Genomic DNA, 13,307 nt, shown 5'->3' with positions numbered 1-13,307 from the left:
CAGAAATATGAAAAAGAAAAACATTAAGTCTTATCTTTGCCACAGTATCTTCAGCAAGAGCAAATTCATGCTCTGGCCCTGCCAAAAGACAAACTTTCAAGATGTGTATGTTTCCGCTTACATGAGCCTCTTGAAGGAAAATAAATAAGCAGTCACACACCCCAGCTGTCCCCCCCTTCTTGCGTGCCCACAGATAAAGGAAATACGGTTTCCTGTTGCAGGTTTGCAACCTGAGAGCCAGCACTAGGAAGCCACGATAAACTGACACCAGCAGTGTACTGCTACCCCTGCAAGAGATGGGAAACGAGCTGGACACCAGAGTAAAAGTGCTTCACATTACTTAAAAAGAAATTGCCACAGGGATGGTCTTCATTTTTAAAAGTTGTTTAAATTGTGCCTAGAATAGCATTTCCAAGAGCAGTGTCCCTTGAGGAGCCCTCCAGCTACCACCAGCTAGCAGCCTGCAGAGCCCATAGCTGTTTAACTCAGGAGCCCAATCTCCTGCTGGACAGGGATGGCTTCCACATTGCTCCAAGTGGCTCATGGCTTTGTCTTATCAAGCTTTAAAAGTCTCCAACGATGGAGATTCACCAGTCACTACTGGGGGGGCTATTAAATGCTTAACCACCCCCAGAACTGTTAATTTCTATAGTTGTTTTAGTGTGCATAAACTAGAATTCTCCTAGAGGAAACAAAAACCTCTCCACAGAAGTTCCCCAAATGTGGCCCAACCCTTAAGGGTCATAATGGTTCAAGGGGACAAAACACATCTGTGTTGGGAACATTTAGCAGTTAGTTTAGGAGACCAGACTAAATTCTGCCTGAAGTAAAATTACCCAAATACTAAGATGTCAGTCTGGGAGACTTGACACCCCTACATTCAGCCATAGACCCACTTCTTCTCTGTCAAATTATTTGCCAAGTGACAGTCATGCATATGAGCAGCAATTTCGCATTCAAATGAAGGAAAGAAGCACTCTTTGAAACAAAAAGGAAGAAAAAAAGGGCAGGAAATAACCTATCCTGTAAACACCAATCATCATGGATCTGCACCAACACATCATATGATAGTGTGAACTAATTCTGAGTGAGCAAATAAGAGCAGTAGCTTATAATAACACCAAATAAAAAACAGGTGATACAAAATAAAATTGCAATCATTTGAAAAAGTTCCAAGAAAAACAAAAATGTTCTAAGCTAAGCTGTGTGTTGATTAGTTGCTGTCTGGGGTTAAACCACCACAGCAACTTTTGGTCAAACAACAAATGCATGCCTCAAAAATGTCTGTAACTCTTTAGAGAGAGCTGTCTGTATTACCACCACCAAGAAAACCCAAGATATTTATCAGAGCTGCTGATGTGAACAACTAGCATACAGAAAGTTTTGCTACCACAGCAATCATTTTACAGATATTATCTGCCACTCTCAAAAAAAGTTCTGAATTAATCCTATTTCACATCAGCATACAATAAGCCTGTCATTATTTATTCAAAAGTCAGAAGACAATTGATTTAGCTGATGGTGCTGTAAAATGCATCATGACTCCAGAAATGCAGAGAACAGAGCCACACTACAAAAGCAGCCCTGGGCACGTCCTGGAACCTCACCATACACTGCACAGAGAGAGGCAGCAAGGTAGGACACACAGCAAAGGAAGATGTTTGGCAATGTCTCCCACTCTAAAAGTAAGCACTAAAATTCACCAAAATAATACCAGCCAAGTATATTAAACATAACTAAGTCTCACAAGCAGACTCAACAGGCAACTTTTCTTCAAATTATGCTTAACTTTTAACCCATACTTTCTAGTAGCCTAGAAAAAGAACTTGTTTCCCACCAATTTTGGCTGGTTGAGGTTTTTTAATCCACTGTAACATCACTAGTTAGGAAAAATAAGACGTATTTCGGGGTTAGCTTAAAAAGTTTTCACCAAGATAAAAGTCCATGTTAATGCATAAGTTCAAAGTCAACATATTTCCCAGTTTTGCAGTAACAAGGTCTACATGAGTATTTTGAGGTAAAAACATGTTACCTCAAAAGGTAAACAAATAACAAAATTAAAACAAAAACCACCAAAAGGTTTTTTATCACTGAAGGTAAACCATAAGGATTTATGAAGAACAGTCCAACTTTAAAACATGCCAGGAGTTTATTTAACTTTTGATACAATTTTATGAAGTAAAACCTGGTCTTCAAAAAGCACTCTGCTAATTTCCAAAATCCATCCGAAGAAAGTGTTCTTCTCTTTCTACAGAGCCTAAGCCAAAAGTAAAAAACATCCACAAAAAATTCAAAGCGCCTCTCAGGCCTAAGCATGAACTGCTACTCCCAGTAACAACTCTTCCTTCTGTATTATAAGCATTCAGAAAAGTTTTCTATACAGTCATGCATTTTTCAGGGACTTCATCTCTCTTTGAAAACAGACATCCATCCACTGTGCAGGAAACACGAGCTAGGACTATTGCACTCCAGCATCCAACATGGGCTCAAGTAGTATGAAGACACAGCTTTGCAAGAGAGGATCCACTTACAGACTCAGACCTTTGAAACAACCATGACAAACACTAAGTCAGCCATCGCACAATTCAACAGCTACCAAGATTACGAAAAGTGTTCTGTTGCTGCACTGAAAATAAGCGCTCTTTAAAACATGCTTCCATAATGAAAACAAAGACTTGTAAATGCTTAGTCTCACTTAACATAAAAAGACATGTGGCAGAATCTAAATCAAATAACTCACCCAGCAAACTGGTGCCACAGAATTCAAAATTAAAGAGACTGAGACAATGACATAATTTAGATTTACATATGCAAAGACAGACATCTAAAAACAGTTTATCTGCTGATTCATGTTCAAAGACAGTTAAAAATCCAAGCAGTTCTAGTCTCTGCAACTCCTAAAAGGTTTCCTAAAGTTCAGAATGCAAAACTACTACCAAAGCTAACACTGACACTGCTACAGACACCGTTAGTCTTGTGCTGCATAGGAACTAAAAATCAAAAGAAGTCAAATGCACAAAATTATTTCACTCAGCATCACCAATGGTCATGTACACCCAAAAAACACTGATTGCCCCTCATTAGAGAACACCTCAAGTCTCACAGAGCCATCAAATCCCACTTTATAAACCTTCAGCCTGAAAATCCCCATTCAAACATTAAACTGAACTCAGTAAAATATCCATCTTAGACTACTTAAAAGTTGATGTCAAGTATATCCCTCTAAATTGCAAGTCACTGAAGTCAAATCTCCCTGGAAACATAAAACAAAACAATATAACTTTTTTTTTTGCTCACAGAAAGCTATGGAACATGATTAATTTTACATGCCAAATCAACAAAAGCCTCACCCAACAGTTTCTAAAATACATGTATTTACACTGATAAAAGAAATAAGTGCACTTAGTACTGCTGTATTTCTGTCAAAACTTATTAACAAGTTAAACACATGGCTTTCAGAATAAATGAATAAAATAAAAATCTAAAATATGGATAACGAAGTAAACAAAGCAAAGATATTAAAAGATATTAAGATAATTAAATCATGTCTTACTGACTTTTTAAATATTTAAATTAGAGAGCTGCTGAGAAATAAAAAGAATCTGCCTAAAGCCAAGAAAGCCAAAGAAATGACAGATAAAACTATTTGCCAACTAGCCAACACTGAGGGTCAATGAGAATAAATTTCAACTTCTGAGAACGTCAGCATGAGGAAAACCAACTTGTGTGACTGAAATTTGAAAGGCAGCAGCTCTGCTTCTCTACCCCAGTAGGGCATCCAGGATTTCTAACCAGTAGCAGCAAGAACTAAATACCTTGCAGCAACCCCCTTGCTGAAGGGATTAAACTACTGATATGGAGAAGACTATTCCTTTTTCTTCTCTACAATAGACATGCTCTGGGAAAAACAGAGGAATAGAAAAGAAATTCAGCTGGGCCTCAGCCCCTTCTCTTACTAGCCTACCTTGCATTTGCCCAATGTATTTCCAAAATCATCCTCTTTAAACACAACCTTACTGAAATTCAAAGTAACTGGTAGGAATATTCTGAAGTTTTGTTCTCCTATTTATTAAAAAAATGCCATCATAGTAATAAAACTAGTAATTCTGGAACAGACATTTTAAAGGAAATACTTGAGACAGATTGACAAAACTGAGAGGACAGTAAGAGCTACATAAGAACAAAACACTCCCAAAGTGGCAGCAGAATGCTTTTCAGAATGATGAAAAAAAACCTCCTTCAACACCTGTGGGAGGGGGAAAAGGCCACATTTGGACATATTTTTTAAAACAGCAGCTATCCAAAAGTTAATCCCAAACCTTAAAATAATATTTCAGGCAAACATGAGACAGGGAAAAAGCTCTTCAAACTTAGACGATGCACAGGTGAAACAATGACCATACGTTTTATTACAGAAAAAACAGACTATGTATTACATGTCCCCATATTAAGTCTTCGCTCCTGGCTGCAGCTCCACCCTTTCACAGTTCTGTGTCACTGCCTACCTCTACACCTGCTAGCCTTTTTCATCAAGGTTTTGCAGCCCTAAAACAGTCAGAGCTGACGTTCCACTTCGCTTCTGACTTCACGATCTAAGAGGCTCCATGAACCACAACTGAGAGCTAAGTATGCCTATCCCAAGTAGCAATGTTGAAACTAAGCATTTTATTAACATCAGTAATACCTTCTTAATACAGCGTTGAGCAACTAAGTGCACATCCTTTAATCAACTGTCCATAAATAAACATTGTTAAAATGGTGAAAAAAAATCTTCCATCCCTAGTTACCTATCAATAAAAAGGAGACACAGTACATATATAAAACATTCAATCGTGAAAATTTTCTCTTTAGCTTTACCTAAATAGAACATATGGGGTTGTTTTTTTGAAACCATGAAAAAATTATTCTGAAGTTCCCACACTGTTTCTGCATTAATAACTGGTATGGCATCTGATGGCCTAAGGCATAAAAGCCTTGACACTGAAACACAATTTACAGATCTCTCTCTGCGATTACAACTGCCACAAACTTCTACCTTAATACTTTCACATGTCTCTCCCACCACTCCAGCTGAAGGGGAATGGAGTGTAGCCAGTAATGCATTCCAAATAAATAATAACCACACTCTCCACTAAAGAAAACAAGATTAGTGCCCAGTTAGTACTTACAGTAAAAGATTGTTTTTCCCTTTTACAAAGCTGGTTTATGCCTTAAATTAAACAAATGCTTAATTCCCATAGCTAGCAAGGAGGGAAAAAAAAAAGCCACTAAATCGAAATTCCATCATGAAAGGGCTGCTTTCTAAAGAAAACACCAATCTTGGTTCATCCATACAGATCTGGAACCTAATGAAATCTGACACCTTTACTCTGAAGACAAATTTGCATTGTATTAACAACTAAGGCTCCGAGCTCACAAATGCACTTCATTCAGCATGCAGTAACGGGTTCATTAAAGCAGCATCGCTAAAATTTTTTAAAGCGATTTTGTAGGCAAAATTTTTAAATGCAATCCGGTAAACAGTATTATCAAAAAAATGCCTCTATATTATTCTACTGGTAAAATGTGCCCCCTTGATTTAAAATATACAGATGTTGTGGCCAAGGTTATACAAGGAGATCTTCATTAAGTTGAGCAATTCCCATTTTGTATCACTGCTTTACCAGACATGAATGAATGCATTCCTCATTAAATGAAGTGAAGCTGCATCAGAGCTATCCAGTGCAAATAATACAGATATTTTTAAATATAGCATGAGAACGTTAACATCAGGACTTCATGCAATGAATAAAACCAGAAAAGAGCAAAAAAACTCAGCTTAGGACGGTTAATGCCTTCTCATCTACCTTTCCTTGCTTCTCCACCTCTTTCTCCCTCCCCATAAGATCCAGTTTAAGGCATTCCCTGTTTTCCCACTTTTCCAGGTTCCCAGTAAAGAAATCAACCATCCGCAAACGTTTTGTTCCTCCAACCCCCTCTCGTGAGCTGAGCATTCAGAACATCCCCACTGGCACTGCCTCCAAACCACATAATTGTTATCATTATTGCGTTCTCAGCATCAGCTCAGAACAAAACCAGCCCCACTACCCCCTCGCTGGCTATAAAAAGTAAAGAAGGGGGGGGGAAATACTGAAGTGCAACTTACAGCGGCGAACAAGAGCCAAGTTATCTCCCGAGCGGCGGGGGCGAGCGGCGTGTGCCGCTCGGGGCCGCGGGGGAGCGCGTCCCCCGCCGCAGGGCGCGCTCGGCGCGGCCGCCTCCGCAGGGACGGGCGGCGCGGGAGCCGCGGAGCGGAGCGGGCCGGGCCGCCGCCGCTCACCGCCGCCTCCGGCCGCGCAGCTCCCGCTCCACGCTGCCTCTCCTGCGGGGAAAGAGACACAAATCCGGAATACAGCACCCGGCACGGCTCGCTGCGGGGGGACCCGCGCCCGACCGGCCCCGGGGCTGCCGGCACTGCGGGCTCCCGCCGCCCCGGGGGCGCACGGAGCGGGCGCCCCCCACCCGGCTCCGGGCGCTGCGGCGGGAGGGAGCTCTGCGGGCCACTTTCGCCCGGGCCCCCTTGCCCTCGTCCCCGCTAACCCCGGGCTGTCGGGCTGGGGGCGGCGCAGCCCCGGGGCTGGGGGCCGCTCCCCCCTTCGCACACCCACCCAGCCGCCCGCACACCCCTCGGCCAGCGGCACGGCGGCTCCCCACGCCCGGCTCCGAGGGAGGAAGGAGAGGGCGCGGCGCTCAGCCCGTCCCGGCTCGGCGCTGCCGCTCGCAACTCACCCAACAAAGTTGCGGCGACGGCTGCCGGCGGCTCGGCTCGGCTGGGCTGAGCTCCACTCGACTCCGCTCCGCTCGCCGGGCTGGGCTGAGCCGAGCGCGGCGCTCCCGCCCGCGCCGCCCGGGATGAGCTCACCCCGCCGCGCTCCGCCCGCCGCCGCTCTCGCGAGAGGGGCCGCCCCACCGCCCGCCCGCGCGCCGGCGGCGTTCCCATGGCAACAGCCAAGCGCCGGGCCCGGCGGGCGGCGCAGGCCCTATCCCGGCTCCCTCCGATTGGATTGACTTCTTCCCGGTTTGATCTTTGCAGCGCTTTCCATCCTACTGGAGGCCTCTAGGGAGGAGGTCGCTGCAGCTGCTGCCCCAAAGTCAAAACCTTCCGGTACCGGATAGTATATCCAGAGATCTTTTGCTGACAATCAAATTAAAATGGATTCTCTCTCTAGATATCCACCACAGATAACAAATTAACAACAATTTAAAAATTAGCATACATCAACATCACCCCTTGTTCTGCATGAACATTGCTCTGTTTTCAAATGGCCAAAATTTTGAACAAAACTAGCTTTGGGTAACCCATTTTGGATACTCTGCTAGTGGCTGTTACTGTCCTTGGCTTGACAGGACATTGCCAATCTCAGTTAAACCACTGTGACTGAAGCTTTCCCTGAAATAAGGACACTCCAGAAAACACCTCTGATTTGGGCTGGCAGTGTTCCAGCAATGTGCAGCACGGTGATAGCTAGAACAGCCAAGCTGTGCTGAGCAGCTGCTCTGCCACAGAGATGGTAGCTTCACTCCCCATACACTTTCTGGGAACATTGGGACAGCAAAGACCAACAGAACTTACATACAGCTCCAAGTGGCCTAATGCCTTCTGAAGAGTCAGAACTGATGTTTAAATACCACCATGTTTACTACCGTAAAAATACCTGGATATCCAGAGAGCAATCACTCTCTTACGGTTTTCCAACTTGAAGTCACGACTCCTGCAGGTGTTAAGGGATCAGAAAAGCACTCCCAGTCTCATTTTCATGAAAAGAATAAATGTTACGGATGGACAAAGAACTGATCCCAGTGGTGCTCCAGCACGTAACAAAAACCAGAACTGACAAACAAGGAAAACAAACAGAAACATTTTCAGTAATTTAAATATATTTATCTTATATCACCCACCTACAAAGCTCAGTGGTTTTTACTTAAAAGTTTTTTATTGGCAGCTGTAGCCCCACTCTTACAAAGGCAAGTCCAAAGAGGCTCACAGTCCTCAGATACATACACATAACAGCACTGGATGTGACTGCAGTATCAGGAACTGTGGTATGCAATTACTGAATTTGCCTTCATCAGAGGAAATTAGATAGTAAGGCTTGCAAGTTCTTTTATGAGGTTAATGAGGCAAGCACATTCCCAAACTGTTTCTGTGATCTTCCTTCACACACTGCTGATGTGTCTGATCTTAAGATGAGGAAGGTATTCAGAAGGGTCGCATAGGAAGGGAGAGTCTCTGACATCAAGCACCAGCCCAGCCTACGAGCTATTTGAGATGAGACCGCAGTGAAGGCACACACCCTTGGCTGCAGTTCAGCCCGGAGCTGGCTCCTGCTCCCAGGCCCCTGTAATCTCTCCCTGAATCCCAGGTCTGAGAGGTCAACATCTGGTAGTGCAGGGGTCCCAGTGTGAGGGTTGCTGGTGTGAGATGCTGATCTCACTACATTCTCCCTATGAGTGATGTCTAGAGCTGTGTTTAGGAGTGCAACAGCACTTGGGAAAAATATGTGTTCTTACAGGTGTCAGAATATCCAGGACTCATTTATTTTCTTTTTGTGCAAGTACAAACATTTCTGTGTCTTTGTAATTAAGCAATTATTAGTTGGGTTTGAAGCAGGGCCAGAAGGAGAATTCAGAGTTTACCTCTTCTATATAAGGAAGTCATCAGAACAGCTGATCTAGAATAAGAGAGGTAAGAGGGGGTTTATTCCAGAATAGTTATCTTGCCTCAATAGTGCACAACTAATTCCAGAACAAAAGGACTCTCCTCCCTTCCACAGAGCACTCACACATCGGCATTTGTTTAAGTAGCTGTTACAGAACGCCTTCATGCACAGTTGGTTTCCCTGTGTAGACAAGCCTCAGGAACCCCAAGAATTTCTGAATGCCAACCCTTCTTTTGCCACTAATTTGCTATGTTGCCATAGGCAAGTCACTTCATTTCTGTTTTAATATTCTCCTTTAAACAGAAAAGGAAAATGATACAGTTATTTACCTCAGAAGAGCAAGGTGAATGTAAATTAATTAGCATTTATGTTGCTCTCTGAAGGTCTGGTTTTACGAAAGGATAGATAGTGGGACTGTGTCTGAGTAGATCTGACTGGAACTATTGGAAGCACAGGGAAAATGTGGCTAAGAACCTGAACTACCCTGAAACTGAGTGTGGAATTGATTCACTGATGAGCAGTGAGCATGTGAAAATTTGTATCCAGCACACCCTTCCAAGAAGCATTACGATTTAGATATACAACTCACCAGAAAAGTAGATTAAGTAATTTGCACAGTGATGATTTGATAGAGCCCAAGATCAGCGAGTTTCAGGATATGGAAAATGTCCATATTCTCATTCATGTTCTCAGGAAGTCTGTATATGTGGGGAAGGCTTTAGGGCTTTAGAGTGTTCTCTAGAATTACTGGCCTGGGGATTAGAGGACTGTCTTTCATATGGATCGCTTCAGTGATGCAGTTTATAACCCATAAACAGTTACACTGCCATAACAAAAGTTTTGCTTTGGGGCATAGGGGGCAGAAACAAGAGGCAACTTCTTTAGCCAGCTTGGGCAGAAAATGCAGCATCTTGTGAATTATAACTTCTGTGTTCTTTTTTCATTCACCAACAGACCTTTTCTGACATGAAGTAGGTATATACACTCCCCAGCTTCACCAGTCATAATTCTGTGCAACTCACAAGGTCATTTCAACTCTCTAAAGGACTTCAGAGGCATTTTAAACCCTCTCTGCAGCTTATAAGAATTCATCCTGAAGTAAATCTGTTTCATTTAATTGGCATGGGTAATTAGTAATAGGGCATAAAAGTATTTGAAGTCATTAAAACTCAACATGAGAAATACACATTAGTTAGAAGTGGAAAAAATGTATTTTTTGATAAATGCAAGGAAATGTTTCAGACTTTGGTATATTTAACTTAGCAGAAATATTGAGGGATTTCTATCAAAAAGGATTTGAAAAAAAAGAAAGTACGCAGGAGCATTTTCAACAAAGCAGCAACATGGAGAAAAGTGTGCAGATGACCCTGAAGGCTGGTAAAAAGGGATTGTCAAGTAGGAAGTACAAAATGAAATGATCAGTGTCAAGTCTGACGGGCCAGGATTGTGACTCTCAGCTGTACATGGGCTTACAGAGGCACTCATCCACACTGCAGTTTCCTCCTGCCAAGCCTGTCTGTCCTGCTTCGCAGTCAACAGGCTCTTTCTCACAATTTGCAAGGATCTGCATTATTCTTATGCATTTTGATGGACTGCCAAACCACTGGAATAGAGAAAAGAAGCCCAGAAAACGTATTAATGTGAGCCACTTAGTACCTAGACAGCTCTATAATCCTCAGAAAAGAACTGCAAAACACACGTTCAGAACATGTCTCAAGTCTGCATTTATAGAGGCACCAATGTACATAGACATTAATTTTATGAACCAAGAAAGCTTTTCAATAGCAAAGGCACAGTTAATAACCTTGGCTAATGCAAAAAAACCCCCACATTTTATTTGGACGCACATCAGAATACTTAAGAATATTATTTTGGTGTTACCTTTTGGTTTTAATTCAGTACCTGGAGCAAGACCATAGCTGGTTAGACTAATGTACGCTAATTCAGCATAGTGTGTCAAGTAGTCATAGTACTACAGGCTTAGGAAAAAATGCAAGAAAAGAGAAGGAAAATTAGAAATCTTCCTTGCCTAACAAGAAGGTAATGCAAAAGGGGCGTTTGTGGAGAGTGGGTTCTTTTGTTACAAATTTGCAAGTGATGTGGTGCAATGTCAGCCATCAAATCATACTGTTCATGTATTTAAAAACAACATAAGCAGAATTCCATTGTATACTGTATTTAATAAAAAATCCCTTCCCATGCATTAAAAGATTAGAGACGAAAATTCAAATACTCAAAAGTAACATCCCAAATGCTACCTGCTTATACCTTTATTTCAGATTTCTTTGGCGTACATAGTCTATAATATAAATTGCAATTACATGATTATATAACTTTCTCCTCAGCTTCTCTGAAGCCTGGAGAATCAGAGCACAGCTCCACACCTTCCTTTCTGCACACTGTATTCACTAGCTCTGAAAACAGGCAGATGCATTGCCAACTAGGTTGATCTGGAGCATTCATCAGAACAGAATGTTTCACAAACAGCAATAAATGCATTTTTACCCCTTTCTTGTAAGGTGATATTGTTATCCCCATTTTATAGGTTGAAGAGCTAGCATTTGCTTTTCCAGTGTGGTTAGCAAGGGACAGCTCTTCTTTTCCAGGAAGCACATCTCCCCTGGAATTCACTCGTAACTGTGAATACTCCTGCAAATCAAACCCCAGCCACCCTGATGAAGTAAGGCTTAAGCAACACTACAAGATGGCATGCACAGGCACTTCTAAAGGAAGTTTACTCCACAGTCTGCTCCCTCTCCCCCCCGGCTGCCTGTTCCTGCCCATGTGCAACCCCAACCTTTGTGCTGCATAGATGTTCTTGTGACTCTACAGTCAACTAACTCAGAGGACTGCTCCAGCTAGAAACTAACCCAGCAGAAAAAATAACTACTAGCTTTCAGCCAGATCACTTTCCTGATCCAGTTTCAAGTGTGGCCTCATAAATGCTTGATACAAGATAGGACATGATACAGAAACGGACAGACAAGAGGGCAGGTAGGTAGGATTCCTTTGCTCAACGGCAGCATCAGCTTGCTCTGGATAGAAGTGTTTGTTGAACTTTAGAATAAAAGATACAAACATATTGGTTTTGTTCAAGGACTAGACTTAAAGACAAAACTAGAAGAGAGCATGGTAGGGGTGGAAAGGACACAATTTCAGCTCAGCTGACCTTTTACCTTTTACTACTGAACTCTGCCCAACTCTTTCTTTTTTGGCTGCCTAACTCCCTTGAGTCTTCCTTCTCTGTGCTTCTGGGGGATTGTTCTTCACTGATGGGACTCATACATTGAGTTCAAATGTAATATTTAAATTGGCATCTCTTCACAGCTTTTCTGAGCACCTTGTAGAGAAGGAGGTCCATTGTATCCTGCAAATAAGTGTAAAGTTTAAGACAAGTGAGCTGGAAGGAAGAAATGTGTTTTGGTTCTTGCCCCAAGGGTTGTTTCTATGTTTTATGAAAAGCACATTCTGGCTGTTAGTTGTGTAAAGTCCAAAAACTGTCAGTCCAAGGACTGACTTTTATGCTCTGGCACCAAAAATCCTGTCTTCCTTTCTGGGAAATGGCAAAATTTCAGCAGCAACCATGGAGAACATTCCCACCAAGAACAGCTCACAACGGCAATGCTTACGACATGTGCCTGGGAAGTGGAACTTGTAGCAGGAGATTGATATGATCCAGAGAGAAACATAACCCAAGTGTTGTATTCAGGGTAAGTTTAATCTAGGCAAAAAAGAGCAGCACCCCTTCTGCTGGCAACATCTCAAAATGAAAGAGTGACCTCTCATCGCTACTTGTGATAAGCATTTATCTTCAGCAAAGGGTTCTGGGCTCTGAATACTAAGGAATGGAGGAATCTCCTCGCCTTATCTTGGACATTACTAGTAGATTCATTTAAAAGGAGAGGAAAACAAAAAACAGTATTCTTAGAAATGTCTAGAAAGTTTGAGCAGCATTCTTAAATGAACTTGAATGATTCATTCTGAAGAAAATATAAAATAAAATCCTTCAGATACATTTCATTTTTGTATGTCCATAATTCAAGGTGACTATTTTCTAAAGTATTTTATACGCAATTAGTCTGAAATATGGTTTTCTAGCTCTCAGTTTTCTGAGCAAAATATAAAATGACACAGTTATTAACCTTTGGGAAACCTCTCCTACACACAACAGAATTAAATTCTACAGAAAACTGAATAACATTGGGAGAAATTCCAAATGACTTACCACTCATTTGTTTGATGGATAGTTGGGCTAGCTATCGCTTTTTACAAAGCTGCCAATCACCGAGAGTGCTGGGAAATATTCTCTTAGAATCACAAATTGCAGTTGCAGGCTTCCATGGCTTAAATTATTATGGAAGAAACAATTACTTTGCAGAGAAAGAGATGGTACTGTTACCATGAGAGGATAATATTGTGGTATCAGTGGCTTCGACTTTTCAGCAGAGTAAGTTGCTTCTTCTAATATGACATTTAAAGAGATTATTTATTTGGAAAACTGTTCTGTCTGAGGATTTCTGTATTGATGTTGAAACAAACTAAGATCACCATATTAGATAGAGAGAGGGAAATTGTTGTATCAGTTTGTTTATTCTGCATTTGGAACTC

General features: G+C 42.0%; 1 protein-coding gene across 3 annotated transcripts in view; it reads right to left on the bottom strand.

The window, feature by feature from the left end:
* SIPA1L1 (signal induced proliferation associated 1 like 1) overlaps nt 1–6,301 on the bottom strand; it is a 213,278-nt gene extending 206,977 nt beyond the window's left edge. For 2 of the 3 annotated variants that reach the window (XM_050336204.1, XM_050336202.1), the window contains exon 1: nt 6,146–6,300. The gene's annotated coding sequence lies outside the window, so the exon portion shown is untranslated. Of the gene's footprint in view, nt 1–6,145 lie in introns of all 3 variants that reach the window. The other variant, XM_050336206.1, reaches the window with a different exon arrangement.
* Nucleotides 6,302–13,307: the final 7,006 nt, after the last annotated feature.

Source organism: Myiozetetes cayanensis, unplaced genomic scaffold (assembly GCF_022539395.1).
Source record: "Myiozetetes cayanensis isolate MyiCay16 unplaced genomic scaffold, myiCay2020 scf6-25, whole genome shotgun sequence".
NCBI lineage: Eukaryota > Metazoa > Chordata > Aves > Passeriformes > Tyrannidae > Myiozetetes > Myiozetetes cayanensis.
Note: the sequence above shows the minus strand (reverse complement) of the source record. Positions and strands in the feature narration are given on the sequence as shown.